This window comes from Schistocerca nitens, chromosome 6 (assembly GCF_023898315.1).
Source record: "Schistocerca nitens isolate TAMUIC-IGC-003100 chromosome 6, iqSchNite1.1, whole genome shotgun sequence".
Lineage (NCBI taxonomy): Eukaryota > Metazoa > Arthropoda > Insecta > Orthoptera > Acrididae > Schistocerca > Schistocerca nitens.
In genome coordinates, this window is record NC_064619.1 from 706,951,978 (window position 1) to 706,967,608 (window position 15,631).

Sequence of the window (15,631 nt, forward strand, 5' to 3'; positions counted from 1 at the left end):
GTAGAACCCTTAACTGTGAAAATGGAATTTGGTGAAGAAAAAATCTAAATACATCTATGAAATTGTAGAAAAAATATCAGATCGAGTCAGGAGAAAGCTATTGTTATTTTACTGTCACTAATACAGAATGAATAACAAGAGGGTCACGAAAAATTTTCAACTTAGCCTTATCGATGAAAGAATTAAAGAAATTAACAGAAATATGTGAAGTCCTGACGGAAACTGGCATACATGAGGAAATATTTCAAAATTTTGAGCCATAATAATCACAGATGAGAAGCTTGTCACGCAGCAGTATGGAAGGAGGAAGGAAGCAAAAAATACGCCGATCGTTGGGACAGGTATAGGAGCAAACTACGTAAGTTCAGTCACGATCTCTTGTTGGATACATCGAATAAAATAAAAACAATAAATACGTAAAATATTGTAACGTATTAATAGATAAAATTCACAATACAAATTCAAGACGACTTCTGTGCTCTTGTAAATTTTGTAACAAAATTGCATTTGAAAATTTTGGAAATACAATGGCAGAAAATTATTTTATCGCAAAAATCGTTTTACTACTTCTCACTGTTTTTGCCTTAAAAACTTATACAATTCTACATGCATTCGAGTCAGTTCTAGAAACAGAATGAGGTTTTCACTCTGCAGCGGAGTGCACGCTGATATGAAACTTCTTGGCAGATTAAAACTGTATGCTGGACCGTGACTGGAAGACCGAGGCGAAGTTCGAGTCTCGATCGGGCACAGAGTTTCAATCTGCCTGGAAGTTTTAGTTCTAGAAAAATTTTAGTACTCTGATGTTGGTTTCTCGAAAATATGGATTTGGTAGGAACCAACAGCTTCTTGGAGTGATGAAAACCTGTGACCTCGTATGTTTTGCTTAACATATGGGGGGGGGGGGGGGGGAGAGAAGTCTTTACATGATAAATCACATGAATATGGGCAATGAGATATTAATTCAATTAGTTTCTGTCAAATAACCAACTCTTCAACGTTCTGTATAACAGTTGGCATTAGCGTTAGAACGAATGAAGCTTCGCTTTCGATTGTTTCTCCTGATTTGATCGATGACTTGTGACAATGAGGGTGTTGTAAATCATTTGGCGTCAACTTTTTTTCGATACCCTAAAGTAATGGTCGTGACATGTCCATTTGAAAGTTTGTTAGAAACGTTTTTCGCATTTAATACCACTACACGCATTGCAATATACGATCAAGATGCAAATACTCTCTAAGCGCTGATCTAGTCTACCGGAGAATCCACATCTTTGGCTGCACAGTAAAAGCTATCTGAGTGGTATTCTTTGAGCGTGGAACACTGCTGGTAACTGGGCGCTTAATGCCTGAATTCGCTTGGCCACGTTATTGAACGCAAAGGCACTCTTCTGTTGATCCTGGGTGTGTGTGCGCTGTTTCTTCTCTTGGACGCCACACGCAGCCAACATGGTTCAGTTTGTTAAGTTCTGACAATTCTTTTGCCTTGTGTTTTGCCGAGATGACCGCTTCTATGCTGCAAAGTTCAGGAATTTACGGTGAAACCATTGCTTGCTAGCGTGCCTCGGCATAATATTTCCAGCTCTATAACTGTATTATTTTGTAACCTATGTTAGATCTGATGTTCCTGTCAAGGCTTTACCCACTGTACAAGGATAACTAAAGGTCTTTCATTAAGTCATCTGTAGGTATACTTCGTAGTTCACGTTATTTTGTTCTGTTTTTGATAATACGTGGTACTGTACTCCCTTGTGATACCTTGGAGTATATGTGTAGCATTGTTACTGTATTTTCTTACTTATTTACTGAATAACTAGCGAATCTGACAATTCTTTGTTATTGCTAAATGTTTTGGGGAACCGTACGTACATCCTATATTCCTTACTCCCTTATCTCTGCCATCTTCTTAGCCTCCTCCTCTCCCATTACACCTCCTCGAACCCCCCCCCCCCCTCCAATCTGAGTACATCTCCTATCTGTCGTCCTCGCCACCTCCCTCCCTCTATGTGCATTTTGTGGTATCATGTATCCATAGTACCCCACACGCGTCATGGTAACGGAATTGTAAGTTTCTGTAAGACACTGATAGCGGTTGCGTGGAATCTTGCGGACCAAATGGTACGCGCCTCTTTAACCACATCTTCAGCATCTTTGTACATCGAACGCCCTTTGCTGTCTGAATATACGCCATGTGATGAAAAGTATCCGGACACCTAACTGAAAAAGGCTTACTAGTTCGTGGCGGCCTCCATCGGTAATGCTGGAATTCAGTGTGGTGTTGGCCCACACTTAGCCTTGATGACAGCTTCCACTCTCGCAGGCATACGTTCAGTCAGGTGCAGGAAGGTTTCTTCGGGAACAGCAGCCCATTCTTGACGGAGTGCTAGCCCGGGGAGAGGAATCGATTTCGATCGGTGAGGCCTGACACGAAGTCGGCGTTTCCAAAACATCCCGAAGGTGTTCTATAGGATTCAGGTCAGGACTCTGTGCAGGCCAGTCCATTACAGGGCTGTTAATGTCGTGTAACAACTCCGCCACAGGCCGTGCATTACGAACAGATGCTCGATCGTGTTGAAAGATACAATCGCCATCCCCCAATTGCTCTTCAGCAGCAGGAAGCAAGAAGGTGCTTAAAACATCAATGTAGGCCTGTGCTGTGACAGTGCCACGCTAAACAACGGGTGTAAGACCCCTCCATGAAGAACACGACCACACAATAACACCACCGCCTCCGAATTTTACTGTTGGCACCACACACGCTGGCAGATTACGTTCATCGGGCATTCGCCATACCCACACCCTGCCATCGGATCGCCACGTTGTGTACCGTGATTCGCAACTCAACACAACGTTTTTCCACTGCTCAATCGTCCAATGTTTACGCTCCTTACACCAAGCGAGGCGTCGTTTGTCATTTACCGACGTGACGGGTGGTTTATGAGCAACCGCTCGACCGTGAAATCGAAGTTTTCTCCCCTCCCGCCTAACTATCGTAGTACTTGCAGTGGATCCTGATGGAGTTTGGAATTCCTGTGTAATGGTCTGGATAGATGTTGCCTATTATACAGTACGGCCCTCTTCAACTGTCAGCAGTCTCTATCACTCAGCAGACGAGATCGGCCTGTACGCTTTTGTGCTGTACGAGTCCCATCACGTTTACACTTCACTGTCACATCGAAAACCTAGGGATGCTTAGGAGTGTGGAAATCTCGCGTATACGTGTATGACACAAGTGACACACAATCACCTGACCACGTTCGAAGTCCGTGAGTTCCACGAAACGCCCCATTCTGCTCTCTCACGATGTCTAATGACTACTGAGGTCGCTGTTATGGAGTACCTGGCAGTAGGTGGCAGCACAATGCATCTAAAATGAAAAACGTGCGTTTTCGGCGTTGTCCGGGTGGCTCCGGACTGAAGCGCCTAGAATCGCTCGACCACAGCGGCCGGCTCTTCTCCTCCCTCCATATCTCTGTGCATAACCTCCTGCCCCCTCTCTCTGTCCATCTCTTGCTCCCACTCTTTATGTCAGGTTCCATCTGAATATCCAGTAGAGTATCATGTAAAAATTTGAGATAAATACGTCAGGAAGTTTTCTTGATTTCCGGTAACAACGCTTTCCTTCTATATATTACGTATATATATGTATATATTCCCCTCAGGAACCATGGACCTTGTAGTTTGTGGGGAAGTTTGCGTGTCTCAGCGATAGAGATAGCCGTACCGCAGGTGCAACCACAACGGAGGGGTATCTGTTGAGAGGCCAGACAAACATTGGTTCCTGAAGAGGGGCAGTAGCCTTTTCAGTAGTTGCACGGGCAACAGTCTGGATGATTGACTGATCTGGCCTTGTAACACTAACCAAAACGGAGTTGCTGTGCTGGTACTGCGAACGGCTGAAAGCAAGGGGAAACTACAGCCGTAATTTTTCCCGAGGGCTTGCAGCAAAACTGTATGGTTAAATGATGATGGCGTCCTCTTGCGTAAAATATTCAGGAGGTAAAATAGTCCCCCATTCAGATCTCTGGGCGGGGACTACTCAGGAGGACGTCATTATCAGGAGAAAGAAAACTTTCGTTCTACGGGTCGGAGAGTGGAATGTCAGATCCCTTAATCCGGCAGGTAGGTTAGAAAATTTAAAAAGGGAAATGGATAGGTTAAAGTTAGATATAGTGGGAATTAGTGAAGTTCGGTGGCAGGAGGAACATGACTTCTGGTCAGGTGAATACAGGGCTATAAATACAAAATCAAATAGGGTTAATGCAGGAGTAGGTTTAATAATGAATAAAAAATAGGACTGCGGGTAAGCTACTACCAACAGCGTAGTGAACGCATTATTCTGGCCAAGACAGATACGAAGCCCACGCCTACCAAAGTAGTACAAGTTTATATGCCAACTAGCTCCACAGATGACGAAGAGATTGATGAAATGTATGATGAGATAAAAGAAATTATTCAGATAATGAAGGGAGACGAAAATTAGATACTCATGGGTGACTGGAATTCGACAGCAGGACAAGGAAGAGAAGGAAACGTAGAAGGTGATTATGGAATGGTGGTAAGGAATGAAAGAGGAAGCCGGCTGGTAGAATTTTGCATGCAGCATAACTTGATCATAGCTAACACTTGGTTCAAGAATCGTAAAAGGAGGTTGTATACATGGAAGAAGCCTGGAGATACTGGAAGACTTCAGATAGATTATATAATGGTAAGACAGAGATTTAGGAACCAGGTTTTAAATTGTAAGACATTTCCAGAGACAGATGTGGACTCTGACCACAATCTGTTGATTAAAACTGAAAAAAACTTCAAAAAGATGGGAATTTAAGGAGATGGGACCTGGATATACTGAGAAAACCAGAGGTTGTAGAGAGTTTCAGGGAGGGCATTAGGGAACGACTGACAAGAATGGTGGAAAGAAATATAGTAGAAGAAGATTAGGTAGCTTTGAGAGATGAAATAGTGCAGGCAGCAGAGGATCAATTAGATAAAAAGACGAGGGCTAATAGAAATCCTTGGGTAACAGAAGAAATGTAGAATTTAATTGATGAAAGGCGAAAATACAAAAATGCAGTAAATGAAGCAGGCAAAAAGGAATACAAACGTCTCAAAAATGAGATTGACAGGAAGTCCAAAATGGGTAAGCAGGAGTGACTAGAGGACAAATGTAAGTATGTAGAGGTGTGTATCACGAGGGGTAAGATATACTGCCTACAGTAGAATTAGAGAGACCTTTGGAGAAATATATAGTGGGTCTATACAAGGGCGATGTACTTGAGGACAGTATTATGGAAATGGAAGAGTATGTAGATGAAGATGAATGGGAGATATGATACTGCGTGAAGAGTTTGACAGAGCTCTAAAAGACCTAAGTCGAAACAAGGCCTCGGGAGTAGTAGACAACATTCCATTAGAACTACTGATGGCCTTGGGACAGCCAGCCCTGTCAAAACTCTACCATCTGGTGAGCAAGATGTATGTGACAGGCGAATAATCCTCAGACTTCAAGAAGAATATAATAATTCCAACCCCAAAGAAAGCAGGTGTTGACAGATATGAGAATTACCCAACTATCAGTTTAATAGGCCACGGCTGCTAAATACTAACAGGAATTCTTTACAGACGAATGGGAAAACTGGTAGAAGCCGACCTCGGGGAAGATCAGTTTAGATTCCGTATACATGTTGGAACACGTGAGGTAATACTGACCCTACGACTTAGAAAATATGTTAAGGAAAGGCAAACCTACGTTTCTTGCATTTGTAGACTTAGAGAAAGCTTTTGACAATGTTGACTAGAATACACTCTTTCAAATTCTGAAGGCGGCAGGGGTAAAATACAGGTAACGAAAGACTATTTACAATTTGTACAGAAACCAGATGGCAGTTATAAGAGTCGAGGGGCATGAAAGGAAAGCACTGGTTGGGAAGGGGGTAAGCCAGGATTGTAGCCTATACCAGATGTTATTCAATCTGTATATTGTGCAAGCAGTAAAGGAAACAACAGAAAAATTGGGAGTAGGAATTAAAATCCATGGAGAAGAAGTGAAAACAATGAGGTTCGCCGATGACATTGTAATTCTGTCAGAGGCAGCAAAGGACCTGGAAGAGCAGCTGAATGGAATGGACAGTGCCTTGAAAGGAGGTTATAGGATGAACATCAACAAAAGCAAAACGAGGGTAGTGGAATGTAGTCGAATTAAATGCTAAGGGAATTAGATTAGGAAATGAGATGCTTAAAGTAGTAAATGAGTTTTGCTATAACTAACGATGGTCGAAGTAGAGAGGTTATAAAATGTAGACTGGCAATGGCAAGGATAGCGTTTCTGAAGAAGAGAAATTTAAGTCTTTTCTTAAAGTATTTGTATGGAGTGTAGCCATGTATGGAAGTGAAACAAGGACGATAAATAGTTTAGACAAGAAGAGAATAGAATCTTTCGAAATGTGGTGCTACAGAAGAATGCTGAAGATTAGATGGGTAGATCACATAACTAATGATGAAGTATTGAATAGAATGCTCTGTGGCATCAAGATACCCATAATTTAGTATTGGAAGGCAGCGAGGAGGGTAAAAATCGTGGAGGGAGATCAAGAGATGAATGCACTAAGAAGACTCAGAATGATGTAGGTTGCAGTAGTTACTCGGAGATGAAGAGGCTTGTACAGGATAGAGTAGCATGGAGAGCTGCATAAAAACCAGTCTCTGGACTGAAGACCACAACGACAACAACTGAGAAGTGCAATTGTGGTCACGACTCATATTCTATGCGGACCGTTACTTATTTATTTTCCATTTGATTCTGTTTGCGGCTTCTTCTTGTAACGTTGGCCTCGATTACGTCAGCTGCTCAGATTGTGCGCTGCTTCCAACAGTCTTGCAAGGTTTTCTGGTACCTGCACGTGTGAGCGTCTTTTGTAATATAATTTTAACTATGTAGAAATTTGCTCTCTATTAAGCTCATTGTGATTCACGTCAGCCATCAAGACAAATATGTAACTGTTAATCTCAGCCTTGACATAGGTTTTTATATCCTTCAACTTGTCATGCAACGTATCCTGATCAGGCGACCGTTAAAAAGAAACATAACCACCTCTGAAACTTCCTGGCAGATTAAAACTGTGTGCCCGACCGAGACTCGAACTCGGGACCTTTGCCTTTCGCGGGCAAGTGCTCTACCAACTGAGCTACCGAAGCACGACTCACGCCCGGTACTCACAGCTTTACTTCTGCCAGTACCTCGTCTCCTACCTTCGAAACTTTATAGAAGCGAGGTACTGGCAGAAGTAAAGCTGTGAGTACCGGGCGTGAGTCGTGCTTCGGTAGCTCAGTTGGTAGAGCACTTGCCCGCGAAAGGCAAAGGTCCCGGGTTCGATTCTCGGTCGGGCACACAGTTTTAATCTGCCAGGAAGTTTCATATCAGCGCACACTCCGCTGCAGAGTGAAAATCTCACTCTGATAACCACCTCTATTCACAACTGCTTCTCTTCACTGTGTTGTCGTTGTTCTTGTGCACAGTCGCTCACTACAAGGATAAGTTATTCTGTCGCAGCAGTGAGCGTTGCATTCGCTTGTGTTTTATCAGTACGATTTAGTTTCTCCAGATATTATTTTGTCAATGCTACTAGCATCACAGTCGGTCGTCTTATACCGGTACCACTTAACTTCTCCTGATGCAGTACCACTTAATTTCTCCTGATGCGAGTGTCAGTACAACGAACATTGCACTCTGTCGCCCCGCATCAATACGCTGTCCTGTTGACTATTGGTCGAAAGCGATGAGCGTTTCACATTGCTGGACATGCATCACACACACACACACACACACACACACACACACACACACTGAAGGCCTAGAACAACTGATCAGTATCATCCTCACAATCCTGGAGACAGCAAAGAAAAAAAAATGCGGGGACTATTGGTCAACCATCTTAACAGCTTATGTATCCAAGTTGTCAATATTGTGTTGGCTACTCTGGGAGTCAGCACTTACTCAAACAAGAAAGGAGAGAAGTTGCGATGGCCGATAACAGGATTCCAAAATTGTCTGTACACGTGACATGCTGATTAATATCGCACTTTATTTCTACAAAGAACAGAACCATTTCTTAATTTTTTGTGCCTCCCACGTGCAAGTACTTTACTCTCTATTACTACTCGCAGAACGATAGCTAAGTATCGTCTTCCTAATTCTCAGTGTTGATGTCGAAAAGTCTGCAACCGATCTGCGGCCGACAAGCGATGGGCGGCTAGTTAAGTCAGAGTTGACAGGAGGCGCTGAACTCTGTCTTCCTGCAGACGTGGCGCTGCTCGCTTTTTTTCAATGGCTCGCGGGTCAGCACTTTCTTGATGCCGTTTCGCGGCGTTGCGCTTGTTAGTGTGCAGTCGATGCCTTAGCACTGCATAGTCAACAACAATAACGAAATAAGAATGGAAAATAAGTTTGAGAATGTTGAATGACCTATAATTTGAGTTTAGGAAAAGTAGAGGCCTCAGACATTCAATTTTAATCTTATCCTTGATAATGGGGGCAAGGTAGAACGACAATAACACCAGAGGAGGCACGCAGTATTTGTCACTACCCAGAAAGTCCAAGGCTGTCCACACAAGTGAGGGGAAAGGTTATGCTTACCTTCTTCTTTGACTGAAAGGGCTCCCTTCATGTCGACTTCCTGCAGCGTGGGACAACGATGAATGATACACAGTAAGTCTCACAAATCTTGACCCTCTTCGCAAAGCGATAAAAATAAGACGGCCGAGGTAGCTCACACATGGGGTCATTCTGTTCCACGATACACCAAGGCACCGTACAGAAACTCGTGCATAAATTCAAATGCAATCTCCTCAGTCGCCCTTCATACAATCGGGACGTGTTTTCCTGCCATAATGCCGGTTTTCTGAGCTAAATGAGGAGTCTGAGAGGCCAAAAGAATCACCTCGGGTGAAGGCGACAAACAGTACGTTCGGAAGTGGTTCACAACGTAGCATCAGGAATTTTACGAGACGGCCATTTACTGCCTTTTGTTACAGTGGGACAAGTGCCTCAATAGGGCTGAGCAATTCGTTTAAAATAGAGATTCAAGCTCTGTTTTCAGGCGTCCAGCTTTTTCATCTTTTTATTTTCCTGCATGGGGATGAACTGTGGTGGGAGTCCCACAGGGTTTTGTAACTGGCCGATTACTATTGCTGCTTTATGTTAAATGATTGGCGTTTTTGTTTGAATCAGAAGGCAGAATTAGTCCCGTTGTCAGATAATGCAACCAATGTTGTGAAACCGATCAAATAAACATCAACAGAGGAAACAGAAAACGATATTTTAATGAAACTTACAGTATGGTTTTGCACAAACTGGCGAGATTTAAACTTTGAAAAGCACAGCTCGCTGCAGTTTTGTACTAACAAAAATATACGATTTCCTGCTAACCTAGTATACCAACAAACAGGGTTAAACAAGCGTAGTAAATTCTATGTTTTTAAGTGTGGATATTGATGTCAACGTGAAGAGGAAACACCACATAATAAACCTGCTGAAATATTTAAGTTTGGCTACTTTTACCACAAGAATAACTGTCAGCTTTTGGGACATAAAAGTCAGCAAGTTAACATATCTTTATTCACCGATGTCTTATGGATTAATATTCTGGGGTAACACCTCACTTAGGCAAAAGTTTTTCATACCGCAAAAGGTAGTAATTAGATTCATGTGTGGGGTTCACACACATACGTCTTGCAGGCATCTCCTTAAGCAAGAGGGAATAATAAACACTGTCTCACAGCACACTTATTCACTTACGAAATTTGCTGTCAACAATACATCCGAGATTCAGAATAACATAGATACTCGGAAGTAAAGTACTACAAGACTAAATAATCTCCATTTTACTTTCTTGAATCTAACTTTAACACAGAAAGGTGCGAATCTACAGCTATAAAACGTTTTCGAACATTTACCAGCTAAAATAAAGTGTCTCACAAACAGCAGAAGTGTTTTCAACTATAGGTTAAACATGTTTCTCCTTAACAACCGTTTTCCATACTTTCGAGGAATTCTTGAACAGAAGCATCTAGCCATATGCACTGACGAAAAAAGAAAAAAAAACACAACATCAAGAAGGAGTTATGCGGCATAAAGTTGGTAGGCGCGTTTCTACATCTGAGAGATCACGTCTATTCAAATTTCGCACCAGTCGCTTAAGAGTGGCGCTAGTTGCACGACTATGAGAATGCAAATTAGGTTTGTTTTAAAGACACGCTGTAATGGTTGTGAGTTTTAGTCAGCTTTGAGGTTGAACACAGTCAGTCGGTGTTAATCAACGATGACTTAAAGGCGTCCAAGACGCAATTTATCAGCACCTCGCTGAGTTTGAACGGGATCGTACAATAGCGCTACGAGAATCTGGATGTTCCTTCTGCAATATTCTAAAAATACTTGGCAGGAACATAGCCACTGTAAATGATTGCTGGCAGCAGTGGTCACGAAAATATATCGTCGCAAGAAAACCCGGCTGTGGATAGTAACGTGGCGGTGCCGAGAGGAAGACCATCGTGTTGGGCGTATGGCTCTGGCGCATCGTTAATCTGAAGCAGAAATGTAGGCAGCAGTTGACACCACAGTGACACAACGAACTGTTAGAGATTGGTTACATGAAGGGCAGCTCCGAACTTTATGGTCTGCAGCGTGCAATCCATCGACCCGAAACCACCGCCATTTGCTACTTAAGTGGTGTCAAACGAGAGCTCATTGTAGGGCAGGGTGCAGGCCTGTTGTGTTTTCGGATGAAAGATGGTTCTGCCTCGGTGTCAGTGATCGCCGAGTGTTAGTTACAATGAGGCCTGGTGAGGGCCAGCAACTAACATGTTTGCGTGCTACACACACTCGAACTGTTCCTGGAGTTTTGGTGTGGGGTGCGATTTTGTATGACAGTAGGAGCACTGTCTTGTCTAACCCATACACCCTGACTGCAGAATCGTACATCATTCTGGTGAAACGACCTGCTGTGCTGCCATTATGGTCAGCATTGCTAGTGCCGCTTCTATGAGGATAATATGTTCTACACAGGTGTTGATATGCTGCTTTGGCCTGCTCGATTCACCGCATTTCTCTCCAATTGAACGCAAATGGGACAGCATTGGACGGCAACTCCTGTGTCATCCATAAACAGTCTGACACTCCACTCCTTGTCACGTTTGTCATACATTAGTAAAAACACCCTGTGAGTGCGTTAGATTCACTAGAATAAATGACTGGGGTTAGGAGTGGATCCTTTCTCTATGACAGAGCACATTGGTGTTTAGCTGTACACAATTTGCTTCATTTCATAATTATTGTCAAAGTACACAAATTTACATAGATTGTGACATGGCAATCTCAGGACAGTTCTCAAGATGACGCATAACGTCCTGTTTAGCAGAAGTAACAATGAACACAACAACATCAAATTTGAGTAGAAGTTTCTTTACAAGATTTTTCTTACCTATGCACCGTAAAGTTGGCTAATATTACGACAAATCATCCGATTCCGGTTCTAAGTTCTGTACTATTTAGGATGACAATCAAGTCTATGGAGGATGGTTAATTTTTTTGGCAAGATGAGGAAAAGATAACTCAAGATTGCTCGAGTTCACAGTGGATGCAAGCTGGTGAACCAACAAGTTTACGCTTCTGACAGCGGTATTTACCTTTCAGCTGCGATGTGCTGTCGACTGCTTGGCTGCTCTCGCCCTCTGATCTTACAAAAAGCTAATCAAAACCTTTACTGATTTTTATCTCTATTACTTGCTTCCCATTTAAAACTTTCTCCACTGTCCAAATCCATTATTTTAGGGCTTGTACTTTATTTTAGCTATCCGTATCACCTTCTTCTAAACAGTAACCTTTTATTATACTTTCTCCCCCACCATACTCTTCCTTGCTGAAATCATCCCTGTGTTTAACTCACATCCATCTGTCTTCATCCTTCCACCAAATAACATGTTTCTTACTTTCTTAATTATTCAATTCTCTCTCTAAATTCTTATCGCCTAACAATTTTGATATCTCTTTCCATCACATCTCCTTTTAATATGAACTTGTGGTAATCATAGATGCTTCTCATTTTCCCCTAAAATATCTTCTCATCAAAATGTTCACCGTCCATTACGGACAAGCTAACATAAATATTTATTTCTTATCTAACTCTTTACTCATAGTTTCTTGGCTTCCTTTTTGTTCACAAAAATCAACTTCTTTCTACTTTACACTACATTTTAAGAGAGAATCTACTACTATTTTGTCAAACTATCCACATACTAATCTCTATCTTGCTCCTTGCTTTCTACTCATTCCTCATAAAACATTTCTTTTACATAAGAGTTAGTTTAGTTCTTACTATATTGTTCTTCCTTCACAAGTATCCTTTTGATATACTGAGAAAGTTAACCATTTTACTTTATTGAGATAAGTACAAATTAAATATTTTTATTTGTTTACATTTTCTTAGCTTCCCTACTCTTTGACTTCAACAATTTGCTCTTATTGGAATCTGGGTATTTGATACATCTAATTTTTCTTGCGGGGTTAATATTCACTGTTTTACCCTTTAAACAATTTCAAGTGACTCACATGGTGCAAGCCAATGATTTTCCTGTTTTTGGGTTAATCAATTCGATTGCATTATCAGGAACCACTTTACTTACTTCCATAGGGCCTTTATATGCTGAAAAATTTATGACTTTGGTATTTTATCTTGCTAGGAAGATACTGGGTTTTCACAACTACTTTTTGTCCTAGTGAAAACACTCGTGAGGTTGCCGTTTTGTCCACTCGGTTATTTCTATTTAACGCCGCAGCCATCAAATTGCTTAGTGCCAAATATACTAGGTGTTGGTGTTGTACTCTGGGTACTGGTGAGAAATTAATTATTTTCCAGATAAGTCCCTATCCTACATCTTTGTCTATCAATACGGGTGTTGCCAATTGTACATTATCCTCTTGGCATACCATTTCTCCCTCGGTTTCGTATAAATAAATTACATCCTCCACAATTTGGTCATTATCAGTTTTTGTACACCTGCGTAAATTAACTGCAGACAACTCTTGTTCCTCATCATCGGACGATTCCCAGTCAATTGTTTCCCAGCATGCTGGTATTTGTATCTGATCACGCCTAAACCTATTTCAGAATCTTGTTGTTCAAAGCTGTTTACACATTTAATTATAAAATCAACTTCATTTGGTGAATGAATGTGAGTAGTGTTCGTACCGTTCATCTCGTCAATTCTGTTTTTTACCACGGTTTGGTGGCCTCAACTCGACTTCCTGTACTGGTTCATCTCGCGTGTGTTATCCTGCTGAAGTCTGTTTCTCCCAACCTTTCTGCGTTCTGGGCATTCCAGTTCCACCCGAATAATTTGGGTTTCGTGGTAGAAAACGTCTAAACTTTCCCGCTTCGTTTTACGGTGATCATATCGCTAATTATAGTTACCACCATAGTTTCTGGAACCAATGTCGTTATTGCAATTCCGGGGCTCACCAAAACCACAGTTATTGTTTGACCTCTGGAAGTTGTCAAATCCGTAGGTATTATAATCCCGTGGGCGATTACTATTCTTCCCAAAATGATTACCTTTCCCAGTATTACTATTGCCATTTTAAGCATTATTAAAGGCCAATCGGTTGCTATTATTCCCCTGCCACTGCACTTTGTTTCTTCTTAACATCCCTTTAAATGCCTGTATATTGTATCCAGCTTGGCCAACCAACGATTGTAGATAACGCAAGGGTAACTTCATCGTGCCCATACCTTTCAGTTCCCAATCACAGTATAGACTGAGAATTTCACCCTGCAGCGGAGTGTGCGATGCTATGAAACTTCCTGGCAGATTAAAACTGTATGCCGGACCGAGACTCGAACTTGAGACCTTCGTCTTTCACGCGCAAGTGCTGTACCAACTGAGCTAGCCAAGCACGACTCACGCCCCGTCCTCACAGCTTCACTTCTACCAGGACCTACCTTCCAAACATTACAGAAGCTCTCCTGCGAACCTAGCAGAACTAGCACTCCTGAAAGAAAGGATTTCGCGGAGACATGGCTTAGACATGGTCCCGAGTTCGAGTCTCGGTCCGGCACACAGTTTTGATCTGCCAGGAAGTTTCACTGTATGGATTGTCTATACACTGATCCTTTTTCTTCATTTCTTCAAACAAATCTAACTGGCTTCTCTTCTCCCCGATTTTCAAATGACGACTTCTGTAAAACTTCATATTTTATCCCATTCTGGGATTCGGCGGACCAGTATCGCTCCAAGAATGCAGACTTAAATTGTTCATACGACTGACAAATTGCAGCGTCTCTTTGCAACGTTTCCGCTATTGCGCCTTCCATATGACCTCAAATAAAATCTATGGGTAAGTAGTTAATGTTCTGGTAAACCGATCTGGAATTGGTATATAAACGTGCGAGGGTGTAAGCCGTTCCCGTTTTCTTTGTAATGTTGGAATTTCCTGACTGTCAAAAAATGATCATCGTTAAACTTTTCTGTTGCACCATATGGCGTTTGTCTTTTGGCACCATTTTCCGTTCCTTTCAATTGCGTCATTTTTTCCTTTATTCGTACTACCACATTTGGACCCTGAGACGACATATTTGAGTCCCATCTAACATCGCATCTACGCAGAGGTGTGCAATTATCTAAAAAATGCAGTAAATGAAGCAGGTAAAAAGGAATACAAACGTCTCAAAAATGAGATCGACAGGAAGTGCAAAATGGCTAAGCAGGGATGGCTAGAGGACAAATGTAAGGATGTAGAGCCTTGCCTCACTAGGGGTAAGCTAGATACTGCCTACAGGAAAATTAAAGAGACCTTTGGAGAGAAGAGAACCACTTATATGAATATCAAGAGCTCAGATGGCAACCCAGTTCTAAGCAAAGAAGGGAAGGCAGAAAGGTGGAAGGAGTATATAGAGGGTTTATACAAGGGCGATGTACTTGAGGACAATATTATGGAAATCGAAGAGGATGTAGATGAAGATGAAATGGGAGATAAGATACTGCGTGAAGAGTTTGACAGAGCACTGAAAGACCTGAGTCGAAACAAGGCCCCGGGAGTAGACAACATTCCATTAGAAATACTGATGGCCTTGGGAGAGCCAGTCATGACAAAACTCTACCATCTGGTGAGCAAGATGTATGAGACAGGCGAAATACCCACAGACTTCAAGAAGAATATATTCCAATACCAAAGAAAGCAGGTGTTGACAGATGTGAAAATTACCGAACTATCAGTTTAATAAGTCACAGCTGCAAAATACTAACGCGAATTCCTTACAGACGAATGGAAAAACTGGTAGAAGCGGATCTCGGGGAAGATCAGTTTGGATTCCGTAGAAATGTTGGAACACGTGAGGCAATACTAACCTTACGACGTATCTTAGAAGAAAGATTAAGAAAAGGCAAACCTACGTTTCTAGCATTTGTAGACTTAGAGAAAGCTTTTGACAACGTTAACTGGAATACTCTCTTTCAAATTCTGAAGGTGGCAGGGGTACAATACAGGAAGCGAAAGGCTATTTACAATTTGTACAGAAACGAGATGGCAGTTATAAGAGTCGAGGGGCATGAAAGGGAAGCAGTGGTTGGGAAGGGAGTGAGA